General features: G+C 39.9%; 1 long non-coding RNA gene across 2 annotated transcripts in view; it reads right to left on the reverse strand.

The window, feature by feature from the left end:
* Positions 1-210: 210 nt before the first annotated feature.
* The window catches only part of LOC138159784 (uncharacterized), a 28,283-nt gene continuing 9,170 nt past the window's right edge, over positions 211-19,323 (reverse strand). The window contains exons 2-4 of one of the 2 annotated variants that reach the window (XR_011167974.1): positions 4,666-4,938; positions 2,736-4,027; positions 211-747 (exon numbers count right to left, since the gene is read on the reverse strand). This is a non-coding gene — a long non-coding RNA (uncharacterized lncRNA). Of the gene's footprint in view, positions 748-2,425; positions 4,028-4,665; positions 4,939-19,323 lie in introns of those variants that run through there. The other variant, XR_011167973.1, reaches the window with a different exon arrangement.

A 19,323-nucleotide genomic window follows, 5' to 3' on the forward strand; every position in this document is an offset into this window, starting at 1 on the left:
AGTGATGGTGAGACTGTGGTTGCCAATATGAAAAGCCAGAACCTTGGTCTGGGCCCAATAAGGTCGCTGATTAATCACAAGCTTTCAAAAAGTTTTTTTTTTTTAAATGGATAAAATTCTGGGATGGATGCTGGCCTGAAGCACTGAGAGAGCAGGCAGCTGCTTGAATAAGTAGGAAGGAATGAAAGCATTGATTAAGCTCTTACTATATACAAAGCACTGTTTTAATGACTGGGAATGCAAACAGAAAAGTAAAACAAACTCTGCTCACAGAAAGTGACTCTTCTAATGACAGAAGCCATACATGTGGAAGGGTTCAGTGGCAATAAGATGGAAGGGCCCCATTTCCTTAGGGTGCAGGGGTAAAGCAGATGCTTTTCTCTACTGTTATTTCCACTGGCAAAATCATATCAGTTTCTGATGCTGAACCATTTGACAGTGCCAAGAACTATGGCGGGAAGAACATTCTTTTCTGAGACTTCAGTAGCTTTGACCATAATGCCCACAGAAGTAGTTCCCAGGCTGCATCTCCATTGGTGTTGGAACAGGGAACAGGGCTGGGCTGGATGTGTTGCTATCCCAGAGGCTCTTGGGTTCAGGGTGCTAGGATGTCTCCATCAGGGTCAAGATGGTGGTCAGGGTGATGGTTGTGCTTTCATGGTGTGGTTTGAAAGACCTTCTATCTGGCAATAGTACCTGAAATTCTTCTCATTTAGAGACACCCTAGTTTTATGACATTGTACATCCCTATAGAATCGGATAATCATAGAATTTTAGAGTTGGAAGATAACTTAGGAAACGTCTAATGCAATCACTTACTAACCTTTAAAGAATCCTTGATATTTACTGTCTGCTTGAATACCTTTAGCAATGAGAATCTCAGTATTTCACAAGGCAAGATATTCCATTTGTGATCTGCTCCAATTGGCCTCTCTGTAGCTTCTACCTCTTTGTCCTAGCTCAACCCTCTGGAGCTACCCAAGATAAATATAATCCCGTTGCAAATATCTGAATCATCTGATCACAGGATCATCAATCAATCAATCAACAAGCATTTAGTAAAATGTTTATTATGTCCCAGGCTCTGTGCTAAATGCTAGGGTTATACTTTCAGATTTAGGGCTGGAAGGGACCACAGAGGCCATTGAATTTAATGTCCTTTTAAATTTTTAAAAGAAGAGAAAATAGAGGCCCAGAGAGTTGAAATTACTTGCCCAAAATCATATAATGTAATAAAATGAAAGACGCAATATTTGAAAAAAATCTTGCCACTCACCAAATCTTTTCTGCTCCAAACTAAAACATTCCCTTTTTTCTTTAAAAAAATTCCTCATAGCAGGGGTGGCTAGGTGGCACAGTGAATAGAGCATGGGCCCTGGAGACCGGAGGACCTGAGTTCAAATCCAGCCTCAGACACAACAGAAAAACTAGCAGTGTGACCTTGGGCACGTCACTTAATCCCAATTGCCCTCCAAAAAGCAAAAAAAAAAAAAAAAAAATTCTCATAGGCCCCATTCTGGTAGGAACTCTGCCTAGGGAAAACAAAGGTGTTATTTAGAACTGGATAAAATACCTTAGATATGTTCTGGCCAGTGAAAAGTGCAATGGGGCTATTTGCATCTCTTGATCTAGTCACTGTCTTTTTTTTTTTAAAGCAATTGGGGTTAAGTAACTTGTTCAAGGTTAACCGGCCAGTTATTTCTGGGTGTGGTGCTAAGTATCTGAGCCTGGATTTGATCCCTAGGTTGTCCCAACACTGGAGCCAGTGCTCTTACTCACTGAGCCACCTGGCTACCCCTAAACTTTTGTTTTCTATTTTTTGCTTTTTGGAGGGGCAGGGCAGGGCAATTGGGGTTAAGTGACTTGCCTAAGGTCACAGGGCTAGTTTTGTGTTAAGTGTCTGAGGCCGGATTTGAACTCAAGTCCTCCTGACTCCAGGGCCGGTGCTCTATTCACTGTGCCACCTAGCTGCCCCGTCACTGTCTTTTTAATACAAATTAGATTTACATTCCAGAAACAGCATAGAAACATGGGAACTATGCTAGGCTTAATTTCAACCAGACCCCTGTTAAGGTCCTGCCTCTGACCTTTCCTGGAGGTGTGACCATGGTCAATCTCTTCATTTGCATGTGCTTCAGGTAGAAGTCCTCAAAGGTCTTAAGATTGGTGTTCTTATTCATTCTTAGTGGAGGTAATTCCTTTTTTTTTTTCAATGAAATCTCAGATTCTTACTAAATTTATGTTTGCTTTTCTGGAAGCCACATTACATTATTGGCTCATAAGGAGAAATCAGCTAAAGTCATTATGTCTTTTTTTAAAATTCAATTTAGTTTAATTTTTATCCTGAACTTAACATATCAAATAAAACGAGCATTTCCAAATACAAAGTAGAATAGAAGATTTTTAAAAAAAAATTTTAGAAGAGAATTTTTGATGAAACCACCACTCTATTACATACAACTTCCTTTTCCTTTCAAATATAAAATATATTCAGCATGAAAGTTTCAAAGCTGTTCAGCTTGTTTGTTTTTCCTTATGGTCTTCCTTTTGTTGTCTTTTATGCATTAAAAAAGTGCCTCAATGACTCCCTTTTCTTTTTTTTTTTTTTTTACAATCCTAATGTGTCACCGGGATCTGGCCCAGTGTACATAGTAGGTGCTTAATAAATGTTTGCTGAGTGATTACTTTCTTTGACCCACAAATCAGAACCCATTTAAAAAGCTGTATTCTCTTACCATCTCCTCACCTATCTCAGGCTTTCATTTCCTTTTAATCATTCTCATTCCACTCTTTCCAGTTTTAAGTTGAAGCCTCTTGATAAAGAAGACAAAATAAAATTAGGAGTTGGATAGTTCCACTTTCTTTCTGCCATTTGTTATCATTGAACTATCTGCCCCATTTCAGGATCCTGACCCTTCTCTTTTTCTCACCTGCAACATAACTACAAAATCCCTTCCTCTCTTATAAATTCATGCAATTCTTGGTATATAGTGGGGGAAAAAACACAGAGGGAGTCAAGAGAATTCTCTTCTATTCTCTAAAATCAGAGGAGTTGGGTTGAAATCCTATCATTGCCAATTTACTATTTCTTTGATCTTGGACTAGTCCCTTAACTTTCCTTTTTTTTTTTTTTTTTGAGGGGGGAAGGCAGGGCAATTGGGGTTAAATGACTTGCCCAAGAGCACAGAGCTAGTAAGTCTGAAGCTGGATTTGAACTCAGGTCCTCCTGACTCCAGGGACAGTGTTCTATTCACTGAGCCATCACTCAGTGATGTCCTTGATGCTTTAAAATTCAAACTCACTATGCTGTTTCCTTGCTATTACACACCCTGAGATGATCTTTTCTCATTCTTACACCCCAGATATTCATTTGACTCAGAACATACTTTCTCCATTTCCTAAGAGATAAAATTGCCCACAGTCATTTTGACAAAATCAGACCTAGCTCCTCATCCTACATATAGGGCTTTTTAAAGTTGCTATCATTCTTGCATCTGTGACAGTTTCATGATATACTATTAGGAAAATATTACCCATATATCCTCCACATGGCTGGCTTTCTCCCATAACAACAGGGCTTCTTTTCTTTTTTAATCATTATCTGCATTTTTCCTACCATGCTTCCTGATTTCCATATAAGTAAGCCCCTTTTCACACCTATCACATCTTCCCTTACAATCACAGGTGGAACTGCAAAGATGTTAGAGAGCATTTAGTCAAACTCCCTCATTTTCCATAAGAGGAAACTGAGTTTTCTCATTGTAACTAATCTGCAAAATTCAGAATTTCCATTTTTCTTGACATCTTCCCTCACCTTGCCTTCTGAAGCACTCTTTATTTTATCGATTCATGTTCCTTCATACCATCCAGTAGCAGGTGGAAGACAAGATCTTTGCTGAAACACCTAATTATATCAAGAGAAGGTATAAGTAAGGAAAGCTGTCAACATGGAGCCAGAAGGCTGCTTTGCTTAGGTGGGTGCGTCTGCATCAACATGATGAGGGATGTACTGCACTCCTAGGAAGGACTAGAAAAAAAAGAAGTGATGATCACAGGTGCTGGAGGGAGAAGAGATCAGCTTTATAGCTTGGCTGAGTCAGCCCTTCAGAGTGGGGCCCCATTATTCAGCCTGAAGTATTGTGTTTTCCCAGAACATGAGAGATGCCCTATGTTTAGATACAAAAATAAGATACATTCCAAATCAAAAGAGAAACTAATTTTGGATCATCCCTCCTTTGGGGAGTGGAGTAGGGAAGGCGGGGGTAGAGGATCCATTTCCTGTACAATGCTGGCCCTTTGTTGGCACAGATGACTGGGGGTTGACTCTGTTCAGCTGTTGACCTCCTCACTCCAGACCCATCTGTCTCTACTCTTTACATTTGACTGCCCCTCCCACAGTCCCCCTGGCTAACCAGCTTTTCCTCATCTTTCCTCACATTGTGACTTTTTTTTCCATGTTAAGGCAGCATGGTGTCATGGGACCAGCAGTACACTTGCAGGTGAAAGACTTTGTTTGAGTTTTGACTCTGATCCCTCTTACCTGTGTAACCATGGCTGACTCATTTAACTGCTCTTACGGAGGAGCAGCAGCTCTGGTGGGAGGGCTTGCCAAGCCCTTTTCAGGGTTGCTCATCCTTTCATGTCTACCTTTCACCCAGCTCTCACCTATGACTCCAAGAAGCTGTAGCATGAGCAGCAGCCACAGCCTGATAAAACTGCCTCTGCCGACAGGCTAAATCAGGTTGAGGGAACCCATATCCACACCAAGCATGTGAAGACTTCCCCTGGTGGAACGGGCAGATGAGAACATGTTCCAGTGGCCACGAAGGCAGATGAAGCAGGTGCTATGGTGCGTTTAGAGCTTGGTCAGACACTAAAGATGCATCCTAGGCCATCCCGGTCATCCTGGGTTTTATCTTGCACTGGGTTTCAATGACTCTGGAAGAGAAAGTGAAGGTGATAACTGTGCAACTGTCTCACTTAAATCCAATTCAGGAGCAAGTCAAGACATTACTCCATGATGTCACTATTCTTCAAAACAAAGAATAAACGACAACTACATAATATGAAAATACGTCACATGATCACTAGATCGATCTATAGCTACCACTACATTGTACAAAGTACTATTAATATTTAATATTCATGTTACCATGAACATCACTATTTCCTATCACAGTTCTCTGACTTCCACTGCTCAGGGGGTAGAGTTGCCTATGAGCAACATTCATCCCTATTGTGACCACTACATATGTCTGAGACAGAAGACATTGATCATTTCAAGCTGCTCACTACTGCAAAAAGCCCACTTTTAAAAAAACACCCATATTACCCCAAATGCTAGATGACTGCAAATCACAGAACACCATGACCTCAGAAGAATTCAAGTTGTAACTGATCCAAAGACAATGGAAAGATCCATGGTGGGTGTGAGCAGGCTGTAGCTTATTATTGACGGTCACTTACCAGGTGCTGTGTAAAAGGCATATGCTACAATAATAGCTGAGTCTGATATCGTGCTTTCTAAACCTTGCTATTTGAGCCTCATAATAGCCCTGTGATGTAAGTGAATCCTTTCCCCTCTTCTCACCTGCATAATTGACATCTAAGAAACCTCCATCTTGGGGTTCCTCTTTTCCTCCTTCATAACTCCCTCCATAGCACCACCATTTTTAAAGGGTCCCACCCATGCTTCATCTCACTCTCACGTAGTCTGTCTTTGGAAGCCCTCCTTCTCCTCACTTGCAGCACAGCCCCTTCCTTCATGGATAGCCTTCTTCCTCCCTTCCTAGCACCCCCATATGTGTTGTCTTTCTCCATTAGAATGTAAGCTTCTTGAGGTCAAGGATGGTCTTGCTTGCTTGTGTTTGTATCCCCAGTACCTGGCACAAAGCAAGTGCTTTAAATCCTCTCTCTAACTGTTTAAAGATAAGGAGAGAGAAACTGGGTCTAAAGCCAGATCTCTCCTGACTCCTCTGCATTAGAGCTATTTGCCATATATTGCTGGAAAAGAAAGTAGTGTACTGATCATGTAGTGAAAGTGAGCTCCCTGGACAGCCCAAGTGCTAAACTGAATCTGTGAATTGGGGAATTGGGTTAATCTTCTAGGGGGAAAGGAAAGCCTTGAACAAGAATCATACTGGTAGAATTCGTAGCCATAAGATCATGAGTCTATATGATGAGGTATGGGCTCTGGGAGCCCCCTAGAGCTCTCCCTGAGTCCTTGAGGTACAGGCCCTGGGAACCTCCCTTGGACTCTGATTAAATCGTCCCATTTGATGGGACATTTGCATGAGGCCATAAGCCTTACATTGTGGCTGGGCCCAGACCTCTAGCCTAGTTACTAACTGCTAACTCCTAACTCTAGTTACTAGCCTAAGCCTCCATTGTTCATCTACTTCCCACCCTTGAACTGGCCTAGCCCACCATTGTCTGTAGCCTCCAGGTGGCCTCCCATCCTTAATCTCTCATTGACCTCATTAACTCCTCCTGAAGACCCTCCCCAAACTCCTCCCCTAGACCACCCCTAGATTCCTCACACAAACTTCTGTATATATGACCCTGTCTTGACTTCATGTTTGTGAGAGCACCATGGAATAGTGAAAGCGCCATAGGATAGTGAGAACACCATGGAATGCCATGTGGGAGCACAAAGAATGACATAGCACAGGCTTACTCTTTGTCCAATACAAGCGAACTTTTAATAAACTTTACTTTTCTTTGGCTGAGAGAAGACTTGAGTCGAATTCATTCGGCAGGACCCGGTGTGTTGGTATTTTGAGGTCTCCAGAGCAGCCCTAACCCTCTTTATGGGTAACCTCTTCATATATAAGTACTAATACATACATATCCTAGTATGAAGATGGCTGGATTTGCAGGGGTTTGGATTAGCAGGACTGTCTACACCCTTCCTTGGGTCCCACCTTTACCTTGTGTGGGTGGGGCCACTCTTTCTCAACTGCTCCCTTCAGGCAACTCTCTCTAGTTCCAGCCTGTCTCCACCCCTGGAATGGTGGGGGTTTCCTTTAACCATTTGGAAGATATGGGAAGATATTGGAAGAACATATATGGAGATATATCAGAGGCCCTACAGCAACCAGTCTTCTAGTCACCTATTAGCAATATTAATAAGAACCACCATTATTATTAGTTTATTCTTTGGGGAATCAATAAATAGTCTAGATTTAAGCTCTTTGTTTAGGGAACTTAATAACAGACTTTCAATAAAAATGCTTTAGCTTATTTGAGCTCCCTGTTAGATACCCCAATGATTAGTACTCTATCCTGTCTCTCCCTGTCTCCCTCTTGTCTCTTTCTTCCTTCTGTCTGTTTCTGTCTCTCTTTCTCTGTCTGTCTGTATGTCTCTCTCTCTCTCTCACACACACACACACACACACACACACACACACACATTTGAGCAAATTAAAGTCATGCACACAGGAGAGGGAAAGATCACCATCTTAGTTCTCAGTAAACACAGAGCCATAGTTTCTCCTGCACTGACCCCAGTGACTTCAGCATAGTTTGGCTTTCCCTCTAATACTCACCCCCACCTCCCATTCAAGCTAGTAGTAGCAGCAAGAGCAGCAGCTGGTCCTCAGGAGCCCCACCCACCTCCCTTCTTTGGACCACAGTAATCAACCCCCACCCCATTAAGCACAGAGGCTGGGGATTAGGAAGGGTTGGAGGCAGTCTCCCTTGCCTCTATCTGCCCCCACCTTCCTTTAGCTAATATCACTTTCCATCATCATTGCCTGACTTCTAGTGTTCCTTAGTCCTCTGGTAGGCTTGCCTTCCTCTCCCTGACATCATCCCCTCACAGCATCTCCTATTCTTCTCCTCTCTCTTGGGGAGGGGAGGAGTTGAGCTCCCTATATATGTGTGTATATATATATATATATATTTGGCCTAAATATTACTTAGGTGTCTCCCACCTCCACTCCATTACCTAGGTTGGAACCAGATATTTCTATTTGACCCAAATCCATAGCCCTCCAAAATCGAATGAAGCAATACTCTAACTTAGACCTCACTCCCTGGAACTTCCAGTTCAACTACTACCGACCTCCATTCCTTGTAAGCAGCCTATTAATCTCCTTCTTTGGAACAAGATAATCCTTCTAGCATGGTTTCTATTACACCACAAATAACCTAGGAGAGATCACTTAGGCATTAAGGCACTAACACACATAATTTCCTTGATCACATGATTGTCACTAAGCAAAAATACATGAACTAGGATTAGAGGACAAGTCCCAGAGAAAAGAGAGCCTAGAGCAGAGGTTCTTAACCTGGGAAGCATGAACATGTTTGTTTTTTAAAATATTGATAACTATATTTCAATATAATTTATTTCCTCTGTAATCCTATACACGCATTTAAAAGTATTCTAAGAAGAAGTCAATAGAGTTTGCCAGACTATCAAAAGGGGTCTATAATACAAAAAGGAAGTGTTGAACTAGGCCATGGGTTGTTTTAGGTGAAGACAAATCCTACTCCAGAGTTGGCCTGGAGTCAGCCCTGCTTCACGTTACCCTGTGGTTACTTTGAGCCACAGATAGTATTGGAAAGGTTTCTGCACATCATTGTAAAAGCAATGAATAGGTAAGAAAACAACCTAGCCCCCACCCCAAGATCCTTTGCAAAGTATATACCATAAAAATTTATATTCCTTTGGACAGAGCACCCACATGTATGGGTATGATTCCCCACATGGACAGAGGAAGAAGATGAAGAAGAGGAAGAAATAGCAGCATTGTCCAACTGGAATTGGTCCCCAGGGGGCAGCTACTATTACACATGATTGTTGCTTGCCCTTCATTCTTTTTTTTTTAAGCAATTGGGGTTAAGTAACTTGCTCAAGGTTACATGGCCAGGCGTTTCTGGGAGGGTGCTAAGTGTCTGAGCCTGAATTCGATCCCAGGTCATCCCAACTCTGGGGCCGGTGCTCTTACTGTGCTACCTGGCCACCCCTTGCCCTTCATTCTTGAAGAGGACCAATAATGTCAGGAGGGTGATGTCTTGACTTGCAAGTGAATTGGATTTAGGTGAGGTAGAGCCGTGCAAAGTCATCAGCCTCACTCTCTCCTCCAGAGTCATCAGAGTCCATTAGCAAGACATAGGTACTGTTGGGGCAATGAATTGGGAGAGATTAGTTCCCAACCTTCTAGGTTGTCACTCATGAAGCCTGGCAATCAATAGGCAGGAGGAAGGGGAGCTGTATCCTAGAGATTAGTTGGTTTAGATAGAGGTTCTGTCTGGCAGAGTAACAGTGGTGTCTCTGCCATATCATTCTGTCAACAGCCTTGGTCCTTGGTCTTTTGGACAAAAATATCTCACACAGGCCAATTGCATATAAAAAAAAAGTTAAGGGAAGTCTCTCCACTAAACAAATTATGGTACAAGAATAGAAAGGAATGTTACAGCATCACAAGAAACAAAGGAATATGAAGAATACAAAGAAACATGGGAAGACATATGGACTGATGCAGAATAAAGCAAACAAATCAGGAAAACAATATTCACCATGGCTACAACAATGTGAATAGAAAGAATAATGACCAACTAAACTGAATGTTTTTTAATTACAATGGCCAAGGTTGGCTCTGAAGAAGAGTTGAGGGAATGTGCCTCCCTCTTTCTCTTGCAGAAGTGGATGAAGAATGTTGCAGACACTACCAGAGTTGGGTGATATATTGGTTAATTTTGCTGAGCTACTCTTTTTCTCATTCTTGAAAGTTCTCTATTCCATTGAATGACCATATTTTCCCCTGAAACGTTATACTCAGTTTTGCTGGGTAGGTGATTCTTGGTTTTAAACCTAGATCCTTTGACCTCCAGAATATCATATTCCAAGCCCTTCAATCCCTTAATGTAGAAGCTACCAGGTCCTGTGTTATCTTGATTGTGTTTCCACAATACTCAAATTTTTTCTTCCTGACTGCTTGCAGGATTTTCTCCTTGATCTGAAAACTCCAGGACTTGGTTATAATATTCCTAGGAGTTTTCTTTTGGGGATCTTTTTTTTGTTTTTTGTTTTTTGGAGGGCAATTGGGTTTAAGTAACTTGCCCAAGGTCACATGGCTAGGTTTTTTGTTTATGTGTGTTAAGTGTCTGAGACAAGATCATAACTCAGGTCCTCCTGACTCCAGGGCCAGGACTCTACTCACTATGCCACATCACCACCCCTTGGGGATCTTTTTAAAGAGGTGATTGGTGAATTCTTTTTGCCCTCTGGTTCTAAAACATCAGGGCAATTTTCCTTGAGAATTTCTTGAAGGATGATTTCTAGGTTCTTTTTCTGATCATGGCTTTCAGGTAGTCCAATAATTTTTAAATCATATCTCCTGGATCTATTTTCCAGGTCAGTGGTTTTCCCAATGAGATATTTCACATTTTTTCATTTGTTTGGGTCTGTTTAATAGTATCTTGATTTCTCATAAAGTCACTAGCTTCCATTTGCTCCAATCTAACTCTGAAGGAATTATTCTCTTCAGTGAGCTTTTGAGTCTTTTTCCATCTAGCAAATTTGGCTTTTTAAGGCATTCTTCTCCTCCATTGGCTTTTTGGGTCTCTTTTGCCATTTGAGCTAATCTATTTTTTAAGGTGCTATTTTCTTCAGTCAAGTTGTTGACTAGCTTTTCCTGATTTTCTTGCATCATTCTCATTTCTCTTCCCAATTTTTCCTCCACTTCTCTTATTTGGTTTTCAAAATCCTTCTTGACCTCCTCCATGGCCTGTAACCAATTCATATTTTTCTTGGAAGTTTTTGGTGCAGGAGTTCTGACTTTGTTATCTTCCTCCTGTTCCATGCTTTGATCCTTTTTGTCCCCCCAAAAAAGAATTTTAAGTTGGATTTCTGTGCTTGCTTTGCTTCCTTTGCTTGCTCATGTTGCCACTCAATCACTTGACTTTTGAGCTCTTTGCCACAGTAGAACTCTGCTTCCAGAGGGGAGAGCTTTGTCCCAAATTTCTGGGGGTTTTGCAACTGCTGGAGCTATTAGGAGGGCACCATCTCTGCAGCCCCCACAAACTCTGGCTCATTGGTCACACACCTCTGGACCACCACCCCAGACCTCAATCCAGATCCAGGCAGGTTAAAGCAAGAATGATTACCCTCAGAATGGTTGCTTGGCCACCCCTACAATCTGCAGACCAGGAGCTCTGAAGCAGCCATGTGGAGGCAGCTGCAGGGCTGCCACACCTCCACCATTTCTATCTCCAGGGTCAGGGACTGGACCTGCTCCTCCATCTCCCTCCCCCCCCCCCAGTTCCAACAGTGTTCTACACTGACCTCTCACTTTTTCTTTGGCATTTATGGGTTGATATTTCTGGAAACTGCCACTCCTGCTGATGATTCACTCTCCAGAAGTCCCTCCAGCCACTGGTTGGGGCCACCCTGGGGCTAAAACCACAGGCTCACACAGGCTGGGTTCAGCTCCCAGCACGCTGTGATGAATCCTTTCTGTCCACCTGCTAGGCTGCCTTCAGCAAGAGATTTGTTTCTCTCTGTCACTTTGTGGGTTCTATAGCTCTAAAATTTGTTTAGAGTTACATTTTATAGGTATTTGAGGTGGCTATGGCAGGAACTCACCTCTTCTTTTCATTCTTTTAAAATTCTTTGTTAGAAGGGATGGCTCATTGGTCAAGAGAAGGAGGAACAAATGAAAATGAGTTAAAAGAAAGATTTCAACAAAAATTGAAATTTCATTTTATTAAAAAAAAAATCCCTTAGTGAATTTGTTGGGATTCCAGAACCAATTTGAATGGTCTTAATTCCTCACAGATTCAGTCTGCAATTCTTCAATATACTATTTCTGAGTTTACCAATTATCTTTCCTGGAAAGTCATCACTCTGTCACATTCCCCCTTCTTTAAACAATGAAAATTAATTTGTATAACCGGATAATATCTGCCAAGTACTTTGCCAATCAGAAACCCTGACTCCTGTGAACAGGTAAAATTATTTTCCACTTAGAAACACACTCAGAATGTTTAGGTGCTTGACTCCAATTTGAATGACATCCCAATTCAAAACCAGACTTGTGGTTTGAGGTTTTTTTGTTCCATCAAACATCTCTGTTTTCCTTTTTCACTCTATACATGGCTCATGTGTGACTCCCTGGGCTTTATTGTGTTTCTACAGCTAGGCTTCGGAAGACAAAGATTTGCCTTTGCTATTCCTGCCCCTTAGAGCAGCCAAAGATGAAAGAGATAAGTAAGGGCTCCTCATTGCCCCAGCTTCCTGCTTCTGCCATGAATCACAGCCTGAGTTAAATAAGGTAGGTTTGGGGGAGGAAGGAAAACAACAACATGAGGAAATTCACATGGTAACATCTGGACTGGTGTCAAAGGTTGTTAACAGGAAGAACAGAAACAATGATCATACTCATGAAGTTTGAGGAGTAGTAGGCACCAAGAACAAAAGCTGCCAATCAATATTGATTTTCTTTAGTTGCTGTTGATTTTAAAGACACTCAATGGATCAAAAGACTTTGAGAAGAGACTAGAGGATTGCATGTGAGTTAGGGCATCAGTTCAGCCCTCTTTTCTCTTCTTTTTAGAGGAGTGGTCCATTTTTAGAGCACATCAGTTCTCGCATGTGGTGTCACAGTAGCTCAGAGCTGGAAAGGGGCTTGAAAGCATCTAATACAGTCCCTTCATGGTACAAGAAACTGAGTCATAGAGAGATTTAAATGGCTCATCCAAAGTCACACAAATGACCAGGGAGAGAAAGAAGGCTAGAACTCAAGAATCCCAGTTTTCTCTACTACAGCAAACTTCGTTCAGATGGAGAGACTATTGGATTATGTCATTCCCTCAGCATGATTCAACCCATACGTGTAACTCAGGGTTGACCCTGTGCTGTGCAGCCATTGTAAGTACAAGCACCAGGATAGGTAAAGGGTACCAAGATTCCTAATGTATGCTAAAAATAGTTCACTCCCACAAATCACTGTCTATATTTGAGGCTAACATATTGCTATTTAGTTCCCATATAACATTTGTATGTTTTTTTTTCTGATTCACTTCAAGGTTTTCCCTTTTAGATTATATGGTTCTAGAGCCATTAGTATGTGATGGTCCACAAATATGTTTAATTCTTTTGACTTTCTGAATTTTATTTGAGTTCTCTAAACCCTACCTAACATTTTTTGGAGTTTTGTGTGTTCTCCTAACACCTAATCAATTCTACTATCTCTACTTTTTCTAACACTTTATCACAACCATAATTCCCTTCTTCTAACTTTCTGTTAGATTTGTCTACTTGAGAGAAACACATTGAAGTCAATCTAACTATTGCCTTAGTAATCAGGTCTTTTTGTAATTCAGTTAGCTTTCCTTTTAAATAGATTGTGTTTCAAAGTCTTAGTGCACTTTAAATTTTAGATAACTATCAACAGCTTAAATCAAGGGTTATTATTTGGTTTTTGTTTGTAAATATTTTGATAACTGTATTTCAGTGTAATTGATTATAATTTATTTATAATCCTATGTATTTTACTTTATGTATTTAAAAACATCATTCTAAAAAAGGGATCATAGGATTCACCAGTCTGCCAAAGGATTCCATGATATAAAAAAGATTAAGATCCCCTGATTTAGATATTAAGCTATTTGGTAGAAGTTTTCAATACTAATATTAACTAAGGTACCTTTAGGTGCGGTATAATTTCTCTGATTTTGTCTCTTAACAATATTTACATTTATTGATACCTTGTCTGAAATTGTTGTCATCTGCACTCTTTGTAATTCAGGTGAATTATGAAAAATTCTATTTTAGCTCATCATTTAAACTCTTTCTAAGTATGTTTCTTATTCATAGAAAACATTTATATTGTGTTTTCTAATGCATTCTGCTACCCTCTTTGGTTTAATGGGTGAGTTCAACCTTCTAACATTCAAGGTTATAATTACTGAGAGTTTTTTTCCCAACAAAATCCTGTTAAATTCTCTTTAAAAAAAAATGATCAGGAGGTTCTTGATTTCTTTCAAACAATCTAATCTAATCCCAGCCTCCTCTCTCCCTACATTCCCCCACCCCTTTCAAACCAGATCCAAATCAAGGGATTTTGCCCCTCACACATTCTTATTTTTTTGTTTTGTAAGCAGCCTTTGACACCCGTGGCTTGTTTTGCAATCTTTTCTTTGACTTCATAATTAGACTTAGAAAACCTTGTCCTCTTCCCCAACCCAGTACAGTCCTTTTCCCCTTTTCTGCTTTTACTACTATAACAAATCAATACATTAGCCATATTTGAAATGATGTTTCTTTCCATATCTCTAGTCCATCACCTCCATTACAAGAGATGGAAGGCCTACCTCCCTATCAGTCTTATGAAGTCACAATTGGTCACTGAACTGATAATTATATTCTTCAGTGCATTGGTTAATCTTCCAAAGTTGTTTTCCTTTATGTATTGTGATCATCATGTAAGTTATTCTTCTAGTTCTGTTTGCTTCACTCTATTTCAGTTTAAGTCTTTCCAAGTTTCTCTGTGCTTTTTGTATTTATTGTTTCTTTCAGTACAATACTATTCCACTTATTCATATACCACAATTGGTTTAGCTATTCTTCAATTGAGAGGCACCCACTTTGATCTTAGATCTTTGGTACCACAAAGAGTTTGTATTGCCAGGTTCCATTTTCAAAACTCAAGGATTTCGGTCTGTAGTGATCTCAGGTCTTCCTTCTAATTTTGCTACTTAAAAAAAGACTTCGCTCTAATATTTCTTGTTGCATCTCTGAATTTTTATGTTTCATTTCTTCCATTCTTTTTTTGTATTGTACTACTTTGTTAAAAATTTTCCAGATTCCATTCTAAACTGTCCCTTTTTAAATTTTATTGAAGAGCTCTGATTTTGATTTTTATCCCTTCCTTTTTTTCCCTTTTGTTGGATTTCTCAGCCACTCTAAGGGTTTTTATAGTTGATCCATTTCATTTCTTGAGATCCAGTTATAGTTACTATATAGTTATTCTATCCTTCTTCTTGATATTTTTCCTGTGGTCTTCTACCCCATAATATTTTTTTAATTTTATGATGCCTTATTTATTCAATTTCTCTGGTGGTTTTTTTGTGCTATGTTCTTATAAGGTTACTTTTCTTTCTCTTCTCTTGTTATTTTACCTTACTCAATGCAGTTCTTAATGTTCTGAGGTGATGAAAATGATCTGGGCTTTTGCCCACCCTGCTTCTTTCCAATGAAAATTCGAAATGTCAGAATGATGAAGGAAGTCAAATTGGGTTAAAAGAATGAATGCTGGACAGAGTCAAGTCCTTGCTCTGGCACCATTTAGCTGGGGGACATGGAGGAAAGTACTCATTCTCTCCATGTCTAATTTTCCTAATCTGTAAAATGTGAATAGTAATTTCTTCACTGGATTGTTTGGAGGATCAAATTAGGTCCTCATCATCAATGATTTTTAAACACTTCTTCTGTGGATAATGTGCCAGAACAGAGCACACAGACATATAGGACCATAAAATGTCAGACAAATGCAAATTATTATTCTCCATTCCTATCTGATATATTCTTAGCTAGAGGGTAGATTACTTAGAGAAGGGTGGTCTAGAGAGAAGGTACAGAATGTCACCCCCTCCCACTCCTATGAGAGAAAGAGAGAGAGAGAGAGAGAGGAGAGAGAGAGAGAGAGAAAAAGAGAGAGAGAAGGAGAGAGAGAGAGAGAGAGAGAGAGAGAGAGAGAGAGAGAGAGAGAGACTGGAACCAAATGTTATTCATTACCTGATGGATAACTTTTTATAAGGGTTTTGTGCTGGAACCATACGCTGGATAACAAATGTAATAAAAGTGGGAAATGGTGGTTTAATGTAAGTATGCAGGATGGTGATGTAATCTATGTAGTAAACAAAAGTAGCTATTGAGTTATAAATAATATTTTTATAGTGATCTTGAACAGATCTACAGTACATGTGCATGCATACACACACACATAGACATTTATACACTTTATAGAAATTCCTTTTCTTTGAAGATAGAGGAAAATAATGCATATGTGCACTTCTCACATGGACTGTATTTTGTGATTTCTCTTTGACTTAACTATTTGTGAGCCAAATTTAGGTTAGGTTTAAGTTAGTCTAGATTGATTATTTTTTGCAATCCTCAAACTAGAACATTAAAATAAGAATCTCAGAGTTGGAAGGGACTTCAGAAGTCGGATATCTTAAGCATGAACACTATCAGTCTATCAACATATCGAGCATTTATTAAATACTTACCATGTACCAGCTACCCTACTAAGCACTAAAGACAGCAATAAAACAATCCCTGACCCTGAGGAGCTCACATTCTAAAGACATCCTCAGCAAGGAATCTTCTAATCTCTCATTGAAGATTTCCAGTAATAGGGAGCTTAGGCTCTTTTGATGAAATCTATAATGTTAATGAGATTTAAGATCTTCCCCTCCCATTAATAGGCCTCACATGGAGCCTATTAAGAGAAGCTTGCTTAGGGGAGGCTTGCTTGTAGGAAGGCTTTCACACCTTTTGCTAATTTCTAATTAGGCACTGAGTCAGGAGGCTTGTGAGAAGTATATATATACTCTGAGTTGGTATTTTGCTTTGAGGGCTTGCTTATGAGGAAGATCTTGTGATTCCCTGGTAGCATGTTTAGAGCTCCCTGTCTGGTCAGATGTAAAGGCTCTCTCTTGATCCAGGGATGTATGTAAAGTGTATAATTTATTTGGGCAGTCAGAGCCCCATCTGTTGGTCTTTATTTCTGTTTGTATTTTCTCTGAAGTTCAGGGTGCTGACTTTCCCCCTGAACTAGTGAATGCGATTTAAAAAGATTGTTGACCCCTTAAACAGCTATCTTTCCTAGTAAAGCAGATCTAAGAACCTGTACCAGCAGCCATCCTGGGTATGCCAGTGTGGTTGCTGCTACAAAACCCCATCCTACTTTTGGATAGCTTGAATTTTTAGTCAGTCCTTTCTTATGTTGTCCTGAAAGCTATCTCCCTAGAACTTCCAAGACCAACTGTTTTTTGTAAATCTGGTAGAAAAACAATGGAAAGAGAATTCCTTCATCTTCCCTCTCTGACAATGGGACTTTAAACATAGCCCTAGATTTCATATTGATGTTACTTTTCCCTCTTGTAGATGACAGCTTCTCAAATATTTGAAGATGTATTACATGTTTACTATAACTCTCTGCTTGCAAGAATCTATGCTTTCATTGGACCTAGGATTTTGGCACTATGAGAAACTCTCCACTTTTGTAAATTATTGGTAATTTGAAGTCTCAGAGAATTGTCAGGGGGCATTGAGAGACTAGGTGACATGGTTACAAAGGCAGGGTGTATCAGAGGTGCAATTAGAAACTGGGTCTTCTGATTCCAAAGCCTACCTCTATCTGTTTTACAGTGCTGCCTCTCTCAAATATTTCTGTCCCTAAAGCTTTTTCTTTTGTCAATTTGGATTGCATGGTCTCAGACTTTTGTCTTCTAGCAACTCCTTCTGTGTCTAACTACCCTTCTCTCTCCTTTCCAGATCTGTGATTTTCTGAATCTGAAATCTTCAAATTTTTGTACTTTAATGTTTCTAAAGGGTCTCAACACAACTTTGAAGGCAGAAAGCATCTTTCCTATGCCTTAAGAGATGTTGCACCATATTATGCATCTTCTTAAATGCTGATGGTTTGTTCACACAAATAATACAGGTTAAAAATCATTGTTACTTATGAGTAGAGTTACAGCTAAGAATACTTGTTCCAGGAATAAAATCAGATTTTTTTCTTTTTTTTTTTTTGTTGGTGGTGGTGGTAAACAGAAGAAGGTAGAGATGATGCAACAAATAGTCTATCCAAGGCACTGTTCATTGGTGGAAGGGGCAAACTAGAGTCTGCCTTATGCTCCTGTGGCATAACCAATAGTCCCACCAACTATTAGGAATAGGCATATGAGAGCCATAGTGGAAAGAGACAAACCCTAAGAGACTTATCCATGGATAAAGGACCTAGGAGATAGTAGCCCCAGGCAAGGTGAGGGAGTGGGACATTTGTATTGCATGGCACAAGATTAACAAGGCACCTCAAGATTTAGGACAGCAAGATAAATGACTGCCTTGGGGAGGAAGTAACCACGCCATGTTAGCATCTTAGAATAAAGTCCCAGTTGTCCTATCATACTCATGAGGTTATATTAGTTGCAGAGTTAAGGAAAGGGGAAAATAGTATTGTGGCTTGGGGTTTTTTTTTTGGGGGGGGGGGTTCCCAAATGATTTTTAGAAATGAATGTTAAATGGTGCTTTTGAAAATTTGTGTCCCATAATCTATGTGCAGAGGTCCTTCAGGATGGTATCACATAATGAGTATTGGGACTGTTGTGAAAATTACATTCAGAGCATAAATTCTATTGAGTTGGCTGTGCCACAAGATTTTCAGAGAGTTTGATGGTAAAGATGGGCTGACTTCCTACCCAGGAAGGGTAGGAGACCAAATATAAAATTCTTTGATTGGATTTCAAAGTCCTTCATAACCAGTTCTCTTTCTATCTTTCCAGTCTTTTTATACCTTCCTGTCCTCTAAGGACGTTCTCCTATGCCTGGAGCTCTCTCCCTCATCATCCATACCTCTTGGCATCCTTTGCACACTGATCTACCTTGTTCTGTAGGTTGTATTCTGATGTATTTAACTGAGATGCAATACAATGTTGACACTTCATAAAATGCCACGCATTCAGATTACAGCTAGAACTTGCTCAGTAAATCTCCTTGCACATGGTATTTCCAAGTAGTCCCAGAAACTCCAAAAAAGATACTGTTTGAAGGCTTTCATTGTTATACCTAGAAACAGGAAGCAGATTTGGTGGATTTGGAGTAGGAAGACTTGTGTCTGAGCCCTGGCGATGATACCCATTAGCTATGTGAATGTGGGCAAGTCATTAATTTCTCTGAGTATTAGTTTCTTCATCTGTAAAATGAAGAGATTAGATTGGATGATTTTCAAGGTCCTATCTAGCTAAAACTCATTAAAGATTCATACATATGATATAAAACAAAGACAGCAGAATCAGACCAACAATATAACACTTGACAATTTAAAAAAACAAACCTGATATATCATAGACCCAAAAAATGGTTGGAAGAAGATTGAAAGGTAAATGATGTCAACTGTTGCATGTGTGTGTATGGGGGGGCAGGAATTGTTAAAATTCATACATATATGTATTTATACATAATATTTATACATTTATGGAAAATACATTTATGTATTTTTTTAAGAAGAGAATCAATCATAGCATAATTGATAAAAAGCTTGCCCTGTTGTCTAGAAGACTGGGCTCCATCTCCTGCATGAAACA

The sequence above is a fragment of the Petaurus breviceps genome, unplaced genomic scaffold (genome assembly GCF_028583685.1).
Source record: "Petaurus breviceps papuanus isolate PSGF00001 unplaced genomic scaffold, PetGlider_PUasm1.0 178, whole genome shotgun sequence".
Taxonomy (NCBI): Eukaryota; Metazoa; Chordata; class Mammalia; order Diprotodontia; family Petauridae; genus Petaurus; species Petaurus breviceps.